Source organism: Octopus bimaculoides, chromosome 8, assembly GCF_046866305.1.
Source record: "Octopus bimaculoides isolate indiv1 chromosome 8, ASM4686630v1, whole genome shotgun sequence".
In the NCBI taxonomy this organism is placed as follows: Eukaryota; Metazoa; Mollusca; class Cephalopoda; order Octopoda; family Octopodidae; genus Octopus; species Octopus bimaculoides.
The window spans coordinates 19583477-19600277 of NC_142935.1; the positions used below are offsets into that span (position 1 = coordinate 19583477).

Below are 16801 nucleotides of genomic sequence, written 5' to 3' on the forward strand. Positions count from 1 at the left end.
TATATATATACATATACTTATATACACATATATATACATATGCATATATATATATATATATATATATATACATATACTTATATACACATATATATACATATGCATACATATATACATATATACATACTACATATATATATATATATACATATAATGTATATATGCATATATATATGTTATATATACACAAGCACTCACATCTATAGCGTTATTGTTCATCTTCGATCATGGCCGATATTCTTAGATATTTGTTACAAAAAAAGAACAAAAACAGTGAATCACTTTCCACTGTGTTCATTTGTATATAATCTAAAACAAGATTTACTCACAAGACAGACATTTTTTTGTAATCATAAAAATAAAATTGAAAAATAAAAGTGAGCTAGTAAATGGTTACTGAACAGTTTAAAGAATGTTTTCATTTTTTTATTCTCTCTCTCTTTAGACTGCTATTATAAAATTACTTCTAGGCATTTTTTTTGTGTGTTTGTGTGTGTGTGTACATATATACTGTAAAAATGAATATATGCATACACACATAATAAGCCAACACAAGTGCGCATATATATGCACCCATACGCTATAGAATAGAGTCATGAATTTGAAGTGCTCTGGATAAGATTTTCTTTTTTGTCTGAAAGCTTTGTAAGCATATGTTTGTGACTATATGCTGTCATAAATGTATAATCAGATATATGTGTGTACGTGTGTGTGTGTACGTGTGTATGTGTACGTGTGTGTGTGTGTGTGTGTGTGTGTGTGTGTGTGTGTGTGTGTGTACATGAGCAGCTACCTATATGCAGCTTATCAGTATATCTTTTCAAAAGCCTCCACATTCAAACAAAGAGCTTCTACACAACTATACCTACATGCATAGGCAAAGTGTATCAGACTGCATCTTTCTTCATAAGCACAATTCAGTTCCATGTTGCAAGTTTGGGCATGTTATAATGACAATAAATAGATTTACCTCTGCATCACAATTTATACATTCAAAATAAAGACGACAATTGCCATTATCTGCTTGAAAGAGAAGTTATTGCAAGATCTTCTGACATACATAATGCTTGTACATCAAACCAATGAGGTCTCTAAACAACCTTCTCTAAATTAAGTAGGTGTTTGTAATTCTTCTACTGATTCCTTTAAGATAATGTGTGCATACTCACACTCGTAGATGCAACAGTCCAAACTATTTTAAAAGAAAGAGTAATAGGAGTGAAATTTTCTCCTCTTAGATATCAGGTTCATTTCTTATATGATCCAAAAATTTTATAGGCAGTGATAAATAAACATATCATCTATCCAGAGGTGTATGTAGGAATACACATATATTTATATGATGACTATAAACTTGTTAAAATGGCTAGCTGTATGCTTAGAATCTGAAATAAATTGTGTTCATGCACACTCTCAGACACATACTTACATTCAGACATTGATAAATTCCATCAGTGTGTACCGTATATATGGCTATATGGTTAAGAATTATGCTTCACAATCATATGGGTTTGGGTTCAATCCTACTGTGCTCCACTTTGGGTGTCCTCTACTATAATGTCTGGTCAACCAAACCCTTGTGAATATAGTTAGTGGATAACCCATCATATATATATATATATATATATATATATACATACACACATTATGTGCATATACTTGTGTGTGTGTGTGTGTGTGTGTGTGTGTGTGTGTGTGTGTGTGTGTGTGTGTGTGCGAGCATGCAGGTATGTGTATGTGTGAATGATTATATTCTGTGCTATTTCAAAATATTACTGAACAGTGATGCCGGCAAATCTCACTGTCCACATTTCAGATACAGATGGTGATGTTGTCATTTCTCTATCAGAAACCACTCAGTAGCTGTGTTGTTTTGTGGATGAATGTAACAAAAATTTCCTTACGTGTAAAACGAGTAAGGGTTAGTAACAGGAAGGTAACCAGCTGTAAAAAACAATACCTCAATAATATACAGTCATCTAAACAATGCCAACATTGTAAAAGTATGTAAAAAAAAAATGGGCTAAGTTGCATTTATACATATGTATTTATTGTAAGTTTGTACTGAATGTAATTCTTATTCTGTACTCAATACTAATTCCCAGTTAACTACATTTTAAGACTGGTATTCAAATTTAGACAAGCTCTTTGATGCTTGTCTAAATTTGAACTCCATATAAAAATGTTAACAGATATATCATGTATTTCCTCACTCATAGTCATATTTATGTAATGTGGTTCAAAAAAGATTGGTACTGAATGAATTGTAACTTTTCACATTTGTTTAGATATTTTTGTTTGGCATAGGGTATTTTGTAATAAATGAAACAGGGTTTATCTCAGGAGCAGATCCATATATACGTAAATTTTAGATTCCAGGTTATTTAAACCATTCCAGATCTATCAAAAATCATCACAAATTGCTGTAATCTGTTTAGGTTTTATTTATCTTTGAAGTTATTTTTAGTAGCTTTATTTTCATTGTTTGGTTTTCATTGCTTTTGAGATAATTTTATTAATTGTTCAAGAAATACATTTATGTATGTTCAACATTGATGTAAGAGTAAAATAGTCTGTACTTCTATAACAGTAGTCTGTTCAATATCGTTGATTGTAAACATTAGAGAATGATAATTGTGTTGTTGGCACTCTGTCGCTTACGACGTCAAGGGTTCCAGTTGATCTGATCAATGGAACAGCAAAAGAGACCGATAGAATAAGTACTAGGCATCCAAAGAATAAGTCCTTTGTGTCGATTTGCTCGACTAAAGGCGGTACTCCAGCATGGCCACAGTCAAATGACTGAAACAAGTAAAAGAGTAAAGGAAAAAAGGATTTTATCCTTTATATCTATACTGTTCAGTATCTATGCGCTGAATAAAATTTATCTTTCTACTTGTTCTATGAACAAGTATGTAATGCTTTCCATGTTTATACAAGTTGGAAAGGTTCTTTTTGGCACGGCATTTTCTACTTGATGTGGTCTCTGTGAGCTTTTACCTCTTAAAATCTAAGTTCATCATGTCTTCTCAAGTCTTCCTCAATTTTCCTCTTTCACATGAATCTTATATGTGGATCACTTGGCACTTCTTTAACCCTTTTGTTACTGTATTTATTTTGAGATGTTCTGTGTTTCTTTCAATTACGTTAAATATAACAAAGAATTTAGTAAAATAACTTAGTTATCATTCAGCTAGTGTTAGAAACATAAACTGTGACTATGGTTTGGTGGAAGATTTTAATTCAAAACTTACAAAGACAAGACATTTGTACTCAGAGCCAGAGCCGGTTTCAGCGGGTTGGTAATGAAAGGGTTAACCAACTTCAAAATACACCATGTCTATACCAATGCATCTTGCATGCTACATCTGACTCCTCTTATTCCCAGTTATTTTCTAAGCTCCTTCACATTCGTCTGTTCATGCACACTATCACTACACCACCAGTGAAGCCTGCTCACTTGTCTTTCTATCAGCCTCTGCCGTGCTTATGTTTTACTCAGTTTCAACGATGAGGATTCAGTTGTTCAGTCAACTGAATCATTATTGATTCATTGACTTAATATCTAAGTGGCTAGACATACCACAAATATATACACTTTGTCATGATTCTCAAAAAGAGTCAGCATTTCATGGCTGTACCTTTGATATCCAGGTACAATCCCTACGATAGTTTCTGAGCAGCTGCAGTTTACCCAGTTTCAGCAACTAAATCTGATTTGATCTGAGGTAATGGTAAAGTAAGAAATCCCTTGCTCAAAATATCACACACTAGGATTGAACTTGGTATTTCATAATTGCAAAGAAAACTTCTTAACTGTTCAGCCATTCTGTGCCCACATATATATTATAATAATCCTTTCTATTATAGGCACAAGGCCTGAAATTTGAGGGAGGAGGCTAGTTAATTACTTTGGCCGCAGTGCTTGACTAGTATTTATTTTATCAACCCCCACAAAAGGATGAAAGGCAAAATTGTGTTCAGTAGAATTTGAACTCAGAATGTAAAGACAGACAAAATGCCACTAAGCATGTCCAGCATGCTAATGACTCTACCAGCTTCCTGCCTTGCAGATATGTTGTTGGCACTCCGTCACTTACGACGTCAAGGGTTCCAGTTGATCCGATCAACAGAACAGCCTGCTCGTGAAATTAACATGCAAGTGGCTGAGAACTCCACACACACGTGTACCCTTAACATAGTTCTCGGGGATATTCAGCATGACACAGTGTGACAAGGCTGACCTTTTGAATTACAGGCACAACAGAAACAGCAAGTAAGACTGAGAGAAAGTTGTGGTGAAAGAGTACAGCAGGGTTCGCCACCATCCCCTGCCAGAGCCTCGTGGAGCTTTAGGTATTTTCGCTCAATAAACACTCACAACGCCCAGTCTGGGAATCGAAACTGTGATCCTATGACCGCTAGTCCGCTGCCCTAACCACTGGGCCATTGTGCCTCCACTTGCAGATATATAATAATTATAATAATCAGAAAATATTTACATTTAATTGTAATCTCCTGGCCTTTTACACTAATGCCGTTTTAACATATTCTTAAATATTAAAATACTTAGTAACTAATTAACAATTTGAAGTCAAAATATCATGCTGATAATAGTAATGATAACATTAGCACTATCAAAACCAACAAAAGTAAATTGCCTTTATCAGTTATCGGACATTCAAATTGAATAAGCTTTTGCCGTGAACATGTAGCCAACTCTTATCAATTATTCCATTCCAATACTTTTATTTCTACTAAATTATTACGAATATGCACTTTAATATTTTATATAGGCTAATGCACATCGTTCTGCATCATCATTGCACTTACTCAACTTCCCATACACCCTTACATCCATGTACATATTTCAATGTTCCACTTGCCTTACTGTTGTTATAGTTAAACTGTTATAGTTAAACTGTTACAGTTGCTGCTGAACCTAAGAGAAGCTACAAAGGAGATTTCAATCATAAACATAATTAATTACAACTTTTCACTTCATTGCTTAAAAGTAGAGTAACAAACAAAAAAAAAAAGTGTTTTTATTGTTCTTGATGCTTTTGTTAATTTGTGAAATCACATTAGATAAAGTACACTTATAAATCAATTAATTCCACTATTTTTTTTTTTTTTTTGCTTTTAATATTTTTAATGCTATTTTAAAATGAAATTTTTTTCTCCAATAAATTTATCTATTTATTTATCTATTTTTAAATTTTGATATTTACGTGTACTGAAGAAAATGGTTTTTAATGTTAAGTATCAGCTGCTCTTAGACAAGTTGGCAGAACCACTAGAGCTTGGAAGCAATGCTTTGCAGTTTTTCTTTCACTCTTTAAGTTCAAAACCTATCAAGTCAACTCTACTTATCTTCCATCCAGTGTTGATAAAATAAATGACCTGTGAAGGACTGAGGTCATAGTAACCAACTAATCCCTTCTGTTCGAAACCACTGTCTTTGTGCTTGAACTAGAAATAATTATATATTGGTTGTTGTTGAAAACTTCTAAGTTAGCTCTGACTGTGACCTATATGTGTGTGTATGTGTGCATATATATATATATATATATATATATATATATATATATATATATATATATATATATATATATAATTATTACAATTAAAAGGGTAAAGGATTATCAATTTATTAATTTATTAATAAATTAACAATTAATAATTTTTACCAAGCCCTTCGATGAAGCAACCTGTTGCTGATCCCTTAATTTTGTTTATAAATATATATATATATATATATATATATATATATATGTGTGTGTGTGTGTGTGTGTGTGTGTGTGTGTGTGTGTATATATGTGTATATATATATATACATGTGTGTGTGTATGATATGTGTGTGTATATATATATATATATGCATATATATATGTATATATATATATATGTATATATATGTATGCATATATGTATGTATATATATATATATATATGTATGTATATATATATATATATATATATATATATATATATATATATATATATATATATATACAAGGGATGCTGCAAAGTTTTGGGCTTTGAGTAAAAGAAAATACAGGAAGATCAGCTAATTATGATTTTGTTCAACATATTTCCCTCTCAGGCCCAAACACTTATTTCAGTGGTCCTTCAGTTTTCCTAAGCTCTGTAAAAGAACTCAGAAAGTCAGGCCGCTAAACATATCTTTTGTGGTAGCTTTGACCCATTACCTACCTGTGATTTCATATGAGATCACTTAAAAATTACAAATTTCGTAATTATCTGTCAATATTTACACATAAAAAAACGATAAACGTTGCCCTTTCAAAGCTTAGCCAGGCTCATGGGCCTGGTTTCCCGGTTTCTATGGCGTATGTGTTCCCCCCCAGCTGGACGGAACGCCAGTCCATCACAGCGTTACTCAAGAAACAGGAAGAAAGAGTGAGAAAAAGTTGTGGTGAAAGAGTACAGCAGGGTTCGCCACCATCCCCTGCCGGAGCCTCATGGAGTTTTAGGTGTTTTCGCTCAATAAACACACACAACGCCCGGTCTGGGAAACGAAACTGCGATCCTCCGACCGCGAGTCCGCTGCCCTAACCACTGGGCCATTGCACCTCCACAATATTTACACATATCTAACCTTTTTGCTATATCTACTAGGTATATTTCTCAGATATTAAAATGAGGTTTGCTAATTTTTCACCCAATATCTCGCTTATTTCTATTTAAAATGTTATTTTGAAATGTTATTTTGATCATTCCAGAGTGTTTCTAAGGCTGTTTTATGCTAGAAATCAAAGTTTCATTAAAAAATTCCAGTTAATAGAATTATGGGAGGTAATGGGTTAAGGACAGGAACTTTTTAGCACTTCCTCATATATAGCTTGGGTACAGAAACAAGATGTATGTTTTTGTTTACCAATGCTGCAAAAAAAAAAAAATAATAATAATGGAAATATATGAAGTAGCTAGGATTTATATAGTAACCTATTAGTAGCACACCAATACTTGTACTTTGGAAATTATTCCTATTTTCAATAAGGGGATTTTTTTTTATCTAAGTCAGGAAGAAGGAAATAGCTCATAACCTTTCACAGTCCTCTGAGACTGGTGGGCTGGAGGGAAGAAAATATCAAGTTGAAAGTTCTTACAATAAAAGTGAAGTTTGCCAACGGCACCAAAGAAACTAGAAACCAGACAATTGATTAAGTTGCTACTCAAGAGAGAATAAAATACTTTGTTAAAGAGCACAACATAATAACCATTATCTTATATTCAATAACTCAAACCTCTAACTTCACAGACCCCATGCTTCTATTCTTTATGAAAAATATTCATAACAACAAAATCTGCTTCACAACCATGTGAAGATCCCACTATGCATCAAAACTTGACAACAGTAGCCTTGAATTCACCAATTCTTTCTCAGTGGAATTAGGTGGACAGCAAGATGTATTTATGTGCATAACATATGTAAGATGACCATATACAAGAGATAAGCACACTCAGAGCCAGATGGTAGAATTTAGTATAATATAATAGAATATATAGTACAATATAATCAAGTGGATTGTACACCTGATAAGTAAATTACATAATTATGACTTAATTGCACAAAATTATTTATAGCATTATTCTACATTTAATGTTGCTTTTATCATGTACAAATGACTGAGTTGGGAGTAAGTTGGAGAAAGGATTTTTACAGAAATACTCTTTTATTTGTTTCAGTCATTTGACTGTAGCCATGCTGGAGCACCGCCTTTAGTTGAACAAATCGACCCCAGGACTTATTTTTTGGAAGCCTAGTACTTATTCTATCGGTCTCTTTTGTCGAACTGCTAAGTTACGGGGACGTAAATACACCAGCATCAATTGTCAAGCGATGCTGGGGGGACAAACACAGACACACAAACATATACATACACATACATACATACATATATATGTATATACATATATATATCATCATCATCATCATCGTTTAACGTCCGCTTTCCATGCTAGCATGGGTTGGACGATTTGACTGAGGACTGGTGAAACCGGATGGCAACACCAGGCTCCAGTCTAATTATATATATATATATATATATATATACGGCGGGCTTCTTTCAGTTTCCGTCTACCAAATCCACTTACAAGGCTTTGGTTGGCCTGAGGCTATAGTAGGAGACACTTGTCCAAAGTGCTAGGCTGTGGGAATGAACCCAGAACCATGTGGTTGGTAAGCAAGCTACTTACCACACAGCCACTCCTGCGCCTATTCACTTTTTGTTACCATTCCTTACATGTTTTCTACATCAAGGACTTTTAGTCCAGAGGAATATAGGAATCACTTGCACAAAGCTAATGCACTATTTTTTTGATTGGAAATGTTAACTAAATTCATCAGTTGCAGCCCAACCACAAACAACATCAACCTTTGTAGCTGAGCAACAAATGATGATATTAGCCAAGCATAGTTTTGCAAACAGACACACATTGTTGCATACACATATACCCACACACATATACACACATGATGAACTTCTTTCATACTATATACAAATGTATGTGAAAGTGCAATACAATACTTGATAGAATTCATTTCCTTGTTAGAGCCATTGTTTCATATTTTGATGGTTCAATATTACTTTGCAATCATCTGGCCAGGCTTTCATCTTGGTAAGACTTTTAAGTTAGTTGTTGCATGTGTTACTTTCTCCTGTCAATCTCACATGTGCTAATGTTATGAAATGGTCAACCTAAAATTACATCTCATATTTTCATGCCCTGACCAGGTCATCTATAAACTCTGTGATGGTAGTAATTCAAGTGTTGAACCCTATAGGATGAACATATTGATAGCTGATTGATTATATTATTGAACTGAAAGAATAAAATAATGGACACTTATTGAAGCAGCTTTAAAATCACCTTAGCAATTGCTTGTGCATTCTCCTTATGAACACACACACACACACACAGTGGTATGGTGGTGTAATTAAGAAATGTATTTCACAGCCAAATAGTTTCAGGTTCAATCCCACTGTACAGCACCATGGTCAAGTGTCTTCTACTGTAAGCTTGAGCTAACTAATATGAATAGGTTTGGTAGATGGACACTAAAAGAAGCTAGTCATATGTTTACATATATAAATGTGAGTGTGTGCATGCGTGTGTGTGTGCGCATGCGTGCGTGCACACATGCGTGTGTGTGTGTCTGTGTGTGTGTGGGCACACACATCTGTGTATGTGTGTATCTGTGTTATGTGTGTGTGTGTGAGAGATTCTTTATCTTGATATCACATGCAAATTGTAAACAAATGTCACTATCAAATATGTGATATCATTTGTTTACTATCTTCCTTGCAAACATGTCTGGACAAGGAAAAATATTACCTTGCTTAAAGGCAAATGAAGGATGTTGAATGAAAGATCCTCCAGTTGTAGAAATCTACTTCAGCTTATTCTGTCTAACCCGTGCAAAGCAAGCATAGAAAACTGGACATGAAAATGATGATGATGACAATATATATATTCGGTGTGGTTGGCGTTTGGAAGGGCATCCAGCTGTAGAAGCTCTGCCAGATCAGATTGGAGTCTGGTGTAGCCATCTGGTTTGCCAGTCCCCAGTCAAATCGTCCAACCCAGGATAGCATAGAAAGCAAACGTTAAATGATGATGATGATGATATATATATATATATAGATAGATAGATAGATAGTTAAATATTAATATTTAGCAGAAGCAAAGAGAGACTGAAAGGCGAAGAGTTTCCTGCATCAACACTTATCAAGCCTATATAGATGTATATTATATATATATATATATATATATATATATATATATATATATATGGAGAAAGAGAGAGAGAGAAGCCAGGTTGAATATTACGACTTTACCTGTAATAAATATATATCAGTATCATTTTTAAGGCAGTGAGTTGGCAGAATCGTTAGCACATCGGGCGGCATTTCGTTCGAATTTACTTTTTGAGTCCAAATTCTGACAAGGTCAACTTTCCCTTTCATCCTTTCTGGGTCGATGAAATAAGTACCAGTTATGCACTGGGATCGATGTAATCAACTTGCCTCCTCCCATCAAATTTCAGGCCTTGTGCCTATAGCAGAATGGATTGCCATTATCGTCTTTAACTGAAGGTCAGTTTTTGCCTTGGTTGCATCGGTTTCTTTGAGTTTTCTTCAGAACACCATCTTGTTACTTGCTGTGATCCATTGGCTTTTCTTTTGTGAGGTTCTGGATTCTCTGATCTTCTTTCTCCACTTCTTAGATCTTCCTTTTACATGCACGTTTCTTCTGCTTATATCTTGTGGCAGAGAAAAAAAAAAAGTATGTAGACAGAACAGTAAATAAAGATGTGTTGCGAGGAAAATGTAAAGAAATACCAAACAAAACAAACATGCATATGCATACACTGAATGTCCCTAGATTTAGCAATAGAATTAAGACACTCTGTAATGTAATGTTAATAGGAAAGGCAGTGAGTCTTTCAATTTTGGGATAGGAGAAGAAAAAAACATCAAATGAACCCAGAGCTGAGAAACGGGATTGATTAAGTTTCATTTAGTTGACTTTGAGTCCTCTTGATTCTAGCTTTTACTTTATTATATGGAATTCCTTTTCTAGATCTATTACAGATTCTGTAATATGAACAAGGCTATTGACATATAGGAGTTCCCATGGATAGGTGGTCTTAAACTTTTCTGTTGTAGCGTGAAAGGCTAACTACCTGAAAGTTAAGGTCCAGTTGACTCTTATGTCAACATTAAATTTGTCACTAAATTTACCACTGAGTCTCACCTTGCTGACTGCACATCTGTACATGGCTTGTACATCTGTCATAAGACATTCATCTACTCCTAGCCTCTTCGGTAACCACCAAATTACTGAGCATGGAATTCATCTTACTTAGAAGTTGGTATCAGTACTACTCTTTCATGGCACAAAGCTGAACTTATCTCATCTAGATCAATTCTCTTCTTAATCAGTTGCACTGCATTTCTTAACATAACTTTCATTACTTGGTCAAAAGATTGATAACTTTGTAGTTTCTTCTCACTTATGCATCTCCTTTCACTTTGCTGCACTCAATGATGATGATGATGATGATACTATACTATTTCTAGGATATGGCACTTTCCCCTACAACCTGATTCACCATGCAAATGAATATCCTTCTTCCAGAGATTTTAAATCAAACCATATGAGATACCTGCATATATATATCTATATATATATTCTCTTTTACTTGTTTCAGTCATTTGACTGTGGCCATGCTGGAGCACCACCTTTAGTTGAACAAATCGACCTCAGGATTTATTCTTTGTAAGCCTAGTACTTAATTTATCGGTCTCTTTTGCCGAACCACTAAGTTACAGAGACGTAAACACACCAACATCAGTAGGGAGACTAACACAGACACACACAAATATATAAATAAAAACAAATAGTAAATGAGTATACGCATATATACGTACAGGTATGTGCATACCGACATCCACCTGTATGTATAGGTGAATATCTGTGTACAGGACATTGCAAACAAAACGTAGACGAGAAAACACACAAGCCACATAGAGAACATTCTACTTCATCAGCTACCCCCGTTTTAACACCGGCGTTTCGAAGAGCTGGGCAGGACGCATTGTTAAAACGGCTCTTCCCATGGACCGCAAATTAAATTTGTATACACAAATTAAATCTTGCCATGGAGGAATGTAGTGGCGGACACAAAACAAGACAGGAAAACAAACAGAAAAGGCTATACGGCCAGACGAGAAAAATTATTTGTGTATGAACGCTGTGAGGCACGAACTTGAAAGTAGGGATGAGGTAGTTCGCGTGTTTGCTCGGCGATAGCCAAGGAAGAAAAGGATTATTGACCGGAAGCATGTGACCGTGTAGAGAGAGAGAGAGAGATGTGTTTGTGTATGCACATCATTCTATCTGTCTATGCATCAAGCAATGTATAATTTTTACATCTTTATCATTTTATTTTTTTCTCACTCATATAATGCTCACAATCAACCTTCACTCAAAACGTCTTTATTAACAAAAACAGAAAATAAGTATAAAATTATTTTCAACTTTAGAGTAACTTAATAGATGCACCAAATTCTGTAGACATGTGCAGATATCTGAAGCTTTCTGAGAAGAAACTCCGATTTAGCAATTTAATAACCTGCTATGTTATTTACATTTAATCTATTTTACATTTGTTCCTTTATAACGGAGTAGTAGTGTTTCCCTAGCCTTTTTTCTACTGAACAATGAAAACATTTGGATACTTAGTATGATACTGTCAGACTATTAGCACAAGTAATGGCTGTAATTAAATCTAAAATCCCTATCTGCTTCATGGATTATAACATCTCTTCTAGGAGGGCATTATAGATCCTTTTGGAAACCACAACAGCCTAATTAATTGAGACTACAAATACGGATGCTGGTAACAATTATTTGGTTGAATAATTAGTTGGGAAGTTCTTGTAAGCCCTGTTTGAGCAAACTTTGGCTTTGATAGAACTAATAAATCCTCTTTGATACTATGGTGGTATCATAGAATCAGAAGCAGCTTAGAACTGCTCCTGGTTCTATGATTCAAAGAGTCTATTTTAAACTGATCTAAATTAAGACTGTCATAAAAATTTTATGTTACATTTCAAACATCAGCTTAATAATTTCTTCATTTTAATAATATTAATAATTTCTTCATTTTTTTTGTTTTTTCACAAAATTGATTGAAACAATGATAGTGTATTTCAGCAGAAATACTATAAAAGAAGACTTAAACACTCAATAAAAGACATAAAACTAAACATACTTGACTGTTTGTTACAATAGAAACAGTTTGTTTCTTATATTTACATCTTTGACTATGATATTTATAGTCTTAGAATATGTTATATCTTTGTTGATATATGATTTAAATGTGATATTTATTTTGCCAGTATGTGTCAGTTAGTTACTTAACTAAATAAACTGAACCAAGCAGGAAAAGCTTTGAAAAGAGTAAACTGCTATGATTCAGCAGTTGGCCATTGTAACTTAATGCTCCCAGTCATGGCCAACACTTGAGTATTCAACACTCAAAGCCAGTCTTAATCAGTATTTACTCCCCATCCATCCATCCTCAAGTTATAACTCTCTGGTGAACTCAGCCAAAAGCAAGTGTATAATATTTCAACAAGTAATAATTCAATATTCTGTTACTGCTAAAACAGTCCTGAAACAACTCTTTCAATTCTTCCTTGACATATAGATACTAAGATTAATGTTAAAAAGATATTTGCTGTAGATTTTTATTTCTATTTTCTGTTCCAATGTTCTTCAAAAATTGTTTTTTTTTTGTTTGATTAAGAATTTTTGTCTATGTTGTTCATAATTTGTGTGAGGCCCTCAGATATCAGCATCCTAGGCAATTGCTTGGTTTGCCTAATGTGTAGCACTCAGCAGTCGAGGCACAATAGTCTAGTGGTTAGGGCAGCGGACTCGCGGTCATAGGATCATGGTTTCGATTCCCAGACTGGGCGTTGTGAGTGTTTATTGAGCGAAAACACCTAAAGCTCCACGAGGCTCTGGCAGGGGATGATGGCGAACCCTGCTGTACTCTTTCACCACAACTTTCTCACACTCTTACTTCCTGTTTTTGTTGTGCCTGTAATTCAAAGGGCCAGCCTTGTCACACTTTGTGTCACACTGAATCTTCCTGAGAACTACGTTAAGGGTACACGTGTCTGTGGTGTGCTCAGCCACTTGCACGTTAATTTCACAAGCTGGCTGTTCCGTTGATCAGATCAACTGGAACCCTCGGCGTTGTAAGCGACGGAGTGCCAACAACAACAACAACACTGAGCATGATTTTTAAACACTGAGACAAAGTTAACACATTTATCATTCAACTAGGACATATCTGTTTGATAGTATTTACTGATAGTTCATATTATAAAAACGAGTAGATAATTTTACATGTATCTGGTCCATAAGTTAAGTTGTTAACTAGACAATGCTTACATTTTTGGATGGATAAAAGTACCTGAGTATCTCAAAAAGCAAGCATTTCTAATTTCAACCAATTTCCTGCATCAAGGTATTCTTTCTATTTCCGGACATTTTTAATCTGTAATTATTATTCATTAACGATACTCATCTACTAATGATGTAAAAACATTTGCTTACTTTAATGTTAGGAGCCAATTCATTGTTTGTGCCATTTGTTCTTTGATTAATTCCTGGCTAATTTGATAATTATTTTCATGTATAGAATTGTCTTAAATAATGATACTCAATCATTATTGTTATCAGAACAGCAAAAATAGTACAGACCTCATTTTGCAGTAAGACATCACCAGACTTTTATGGATCTATAAACAAATTTATTTTTAAAGCTTACTAGATTACAATTTTAAGTTCATAACAAAAGTTGTGGTTTAACAGCTTGCTTTGCAATAATGTGTTTTCTGGTTTAAAACCACTGCATGGTACTTTGAGAAAGTGTTTTCTAAAATTGCTCTGAGCCGACCAATGTCAGTGAATGAAAGTACTAGGCTTACAAAGAATAAGTCCTGGGGTCGATTTGCTCAACTAAAGGTGGTGCTCCAGCATGGCCGCAGTCAAATGACTGAAACAATTAAAAGAGTATATATAGTTTATTATTTATATCATTTATTATTTCATGGCAGTTGGGTGGAAAAGTTTATTTTGAAACTATGTGGCCTTTGGTTCAAACCCATTGTGCTCTACTTTGGGAAAGTGTCATCTACTTATTGCTGGACAATATCTTGTAAATAAATTTGGTTGATGTAAGTTGCACAGAAGACTGTAATACACACACTCATATTTATTGTCATTATTGTTTAAATATCTGCTTTTCCATGCTTGCATGAATCACATATGATTCATTGCAGCAGATTTGCTATGGCAAATATACTTTGATGAAAGATTAGAAACAATACCACTTCTGTAATTGTAGTGTTTTCGATGTTTTCAAGACAACAAGACAAAATACTTCCATACTTCCACACACAATAATACATACAAACACACACATACACACATGGTAGGATTCTTCTCCAAATTCACTCACAGGCTTTTGTTGGCCTCGAACTATGGGAGAACACACTTGCTGAACCTAAAACCATATGGGTGTGAAGCAAGTTTCTTAACCATAGAACTATGCCAGCACATACTTGTATATGCATTTGTGTGTGTGTGTGTCTGTGTGCATAAGATTGCCTGTGTGTAGCTCTATGCTCTTAAGATAGTGGAATGGAATCTCCCTTATTTGTTAAATGGGTATGGGTTGATGACAGGAAGAGTATTCAATTGTCAAAATACTGCCTTGAAATAAATACCCACCCAATCTATACCAATGCAGAAAACATATGTACAAACTTTTTTTCATTTTATGTGTGTGCTTGTTTGTGTATTAGTTAGTCAAAGATGACAGGGCAGAGTTTGAGATTTTCAGGTTTCTTTAATTTGACAAAAATCTAGTGCATATAATAATCCTGCTTAAACATCTGTAAGGAAAACATGGATATGAAGAGAATCCTAGAGAAATGAAATCTAAAAATGATTAGCAATGGTTGCTGTGCCACTCGAAATATTGTGTATGACCCATTGCTTCATCGTCATAAGCTTGCCAAAGCTTACTCAATGGTTGCTGAAATGGAGAATAATACAGAGGTGATGGTCATGATGTAAAAATGGGGGATAATACAGAGATGATGGTCATGATGTAAAAATGGGGGATAATACAGAGATGATGGTCATGATGTAAAAATGGGGGATAGTACAGAGATGATGATGATGCCTTTAAAAAATAAGGTTGTGTTAAGCAGTCATGGGTCGACATGTATGTTACTTAGATAGTTCATATTAACAAAAGTCATTGTAGCTATAGAAAATAGAAAAAAAGCAGAGAAAAGTGATATCATATATAAGAGTTAATGGTTCTTGAGCAAGTGTGGGGGCTCTTTTTAGCATCAGAAGCATCTTCCAGACACAAAAGTACCAGCTTGTGGAAGAGTGATACATATGTTCTGAAATAAGTGGGTCTTGAAACTTATATTAAATTTACAGATTATTGTTTTTGGTCTAAGGGCTTAAATTGGCCTTTATCATAGCTTTATCTGGGAATGGTTACAAATGTGCCCACAGACCAAATTTCATCGATGGAAAAGGGAATCCCTAACTTTCTTGTAAGTTCTTGGTATATGAATCTTTGCCATTTATGTGCTTGTGATTGTTTTGGATGTGGTCGGAGATGCTTGTATATATAAAGTTGCAGTGTTATTCTAAAATGGGTGTAGAACTGAAATGTAAATACAGTTTAGGCTTTGTAGGGGCTGGAATAACTTATAGTACTGAAGAAGTCTAATCTTTGAGATGGGGTTTTATTTGGTGTGTGTGTGTGTGCATGCATGTGTGTGAGTTTGCCATGAAACCGTGATGCCTGGCATTTGTAAAGATTTCAGGATTTACTTATATGCCTTAAAAGGAGTGTAATATAAAATTGTTTCCTCTTTTTTTTGTTGGTCTTTTTTTTTTCTGCTCTTCTGCTTTGAGTTCAGTCCCCACTGGGGCCAACGAAATGAATTGATGTAATCAACTAAGCTCTTTCCCTATTTAAACCATGTGCCAATGTAAAAAATCCTTATCGTTAAAGAAGGCAGAAAAATGATGGCTTAAATACCTTGTAGTTTTTAGTTTCCTCTCTTCATACTCTAATTTTATATTTAAAATCCTGTCATGGCTGACTATCTTCTATCTATTGAGGAGTGATTAAGTACCAGTCATGTACTGGTGGAGTGAG

General features: G+C 34.4%; 1 protein-coding gene across 10 annotated transcripts in view; it reads left to right on the top strand.

Annotated features, from left to right (window-relative positions):
• Window positions 1-16801, top strand: part of LOC106878173 (uncharacterized) — a 1399830-nt gene that overhangs the window by 1084674 nt on the left and 298355 nt on the right. The gene's annotated exons all lie outside the window — the stretch shown is intronic.